Source organism: Silene latifolia, chromosome 2, assembly GCF_048544455.1.
Source record: "Silene latifolia isolate original U9 population chromosome 2, ASM4854445v1, whole genome shotgun sequence".
NCBI lineage: Eukaryota > Viridiplantae > Streptophyta > Magnoliopsida > Caryophyllales > Caryophyllaceae > Silene > Silene latifolia.
In genome coordinates this window covers 122567672-122570084 of record NC_133527.1, presented here as the reverse complement: position 1 = coordinate 122570084, position 2413 = coordinate 122567672, and the positions used below count along the sequence as shown (strand labels likewise).

The window sequence follows — 2413 nt, the reverse complement described above, 5'->3', positions numbered from 1 at the left end:
CATGGTTTATTTGCTTGCTTGTTTTGATCTCAACTCATGCACATGTTATGTTTGATGAAATGCTAAGCCTATGAATCCTTGCATTTACCACCATCTCCTATCTTTTTAATGAGACTTGTAAGACATAACCCAACTCGAGTCTTATTAGACCATGCATGTTGTTGAGTAGGGAAGACTAAGTCGACTTGTAGGTGTTGTACAATCTAATCGATTCGGCTCCGGGACCCAAACTTTCCTAGGGTTGTAAGATATAACCCAACTCAATCCATCACAACAATAATTGCTTGCTTATAATTTGAGAACATGTTTGTATGATCAATTCCCATGAATCCCCTATGACCCCATGACACCCTAGTGCTTTTTATCAATTGTTTACAACCCTTTTAATTCATCTTGCTTGTTTATTTCCATTGCTATTTTAGTTTAGTGACCTTCTACATCAACCCAAATTGTGACACCCCTAAGACACCACTAGTTGCAATAGAAATCTCATTTCAATACCCGTCCCTTGGGATCCAACCTTTACTTGCCTCTTTACTAATTGTAGAGTTGTTTGTGAAGCTATAAATTGTGTTTTGATTCGGACGTAACCCAACGACCACATCTATTTAATTGTGAACACGAAACGGACCGATGAAAAATGGCGCCGTTGCCGGGGACGGTGTTTACTTGATTTAGATTTTCTTTTATTGTTATTAGTTGTGTCTTTCTTCGCCTTGGGGAAGTAAAACTCCTCAAGGTTTGTTCTAATTATTTTCGAGTTGTTTGATATTTTGCATGTCTAGAAGGTCACAAGGTGATTTGTTACCTTTTGACCGTGAAATTGAAAGAACCTTGACGAACAATAGGAGATTTGCTAGGAGGAATTTGAGAGGTATTAGTGAGGTTGTTCAACCAACTATTGAGTTCATCAACCCTTTTGCACGAGAAGGAGAGGAGAACCCATTACAAAATACCCCACAAAATCAACCTACAATGCCTAAATTTTCGTCACATTCCGTACCCACCGAGGAGAACCTACCCAATGGTACTTGCACACCACAAAATCTAACCGGAAATTTTATTGCCAAATCCGCCTTTATCCAATTAGTCGAAAGGAGCCAATTTGGGGGGATGCCTAGTGAAGACCCTCATTCTCATATGGAAACCTTTTGTGACTATTGTGATGCGATTTTTCAAACCGGTGTGACTCAAGACCAAATTCGATGGGTCTTATTTCCTTTTTCTCTAATCGGCACCGCGAAACAATGGTTGAAGGGCTTTGACAAGGCCACTCTCGGAACAGATTCTTGGAAGAAGTTGGCTCTAGCTTTCTACAAAAAGTTCTACCCACCGGAAAAGACTAACATGCTAAGAGCTCAAATTACGGGTTTTAAGCAAAGGGATGAAGAATCTTTGTATGAAGCTTGGGAGCGGTTTAAGGGAATTTGTCGCTCATGTCCTCACCATGGACTTAGCGAATGGTTCTTGGTACAACAATTTTGGAACGGTTTATATGAAGATTCAAGGAACATTCTCAACATGGGATCAAATGGAATGTTCACCGAAGTTGATGACAATCAAACATGGAACAAGATTGAGGAAATGGCGGTCCATAACTCATAATATAGTAGACCTCGCAAGGCTACTAGAGGAGGAAGGCATGAAGTGGACTCCGTTACTCAATTGGGTGCTCAACTTAGTGCTCACATTGACACAATCAATTTGAAGTTTGAACAAGCTATGGCTAAACTTAAAGAAGCTTCAAAATCACCAAAGCATCATGTTAATGCCATGACGGCATCCTCATCAATCCCAAGTGGGATATGTGAGAATTGTGGAACTTTGGGACATGACCAAAGTGAATGTAGGGGAACAAATGAACAAGTGAATGCTTTCCAAGCATACAAGAGTGATACCCCTTATTCCAATTATTACAATGAAAACACCAAGTTTCACCCAAATCTCTCATACAAAAGCCAAAATGTTCAAAATCCTCAAACAACTTATACTCCACCTCCCATGAGAAACCAAAATCAAAGACCCTTTTACAACCAAAACCAAGGTTACCAAAATCAAAATCCATACAATCACCAAAATGACCAAGATTTTGATGTTCAAAAAGCGGTCCTCCAAATGCAAAAGAATCAATAAGAGTTTTTCACTCAAATGCAAATAGATAGTCAAGCAAAGGAAACCACCATCAACAACATTCTAGCTCACACAAAGATGTTGGAAACGCAATTGACTCAACTAGCATCTTCAAGCTCACAAAGACAAAAGGGGCAATTACCACCTCAAATTAATCCCCCAAGACATGAAACGGTTAGTGCCATTCACTTGAGAAGTGGTACAAGGTATGAAGCACCGAAGAAGCAAGTTGAGGATGAAGTTGTGGAGGCTAGTGATAAGGAAGAAATTGTGCAAAACTCCA

The 2413-nt window shown here is 39.7% G+C and overlaps 1 non-coding gene across 1 annotated transcript; it reads right to left on the bottom strand.

Moving 5' to 3' along the window:
* Positions 1 to 1347: 1347 nt before the first annotated feature.
* On the bottom strand, positions 1348 to 1454 carry LOC141645648 (small nucleolar RNA R71). The gene has a single exon (XR_012545126.1). It is a non-coding gene; the product is annotated as a small nucleolar RNA R71 (small nucleolar RNA).
* Positions 1455 to 2413: the final 959 nt, after the last annotated feature.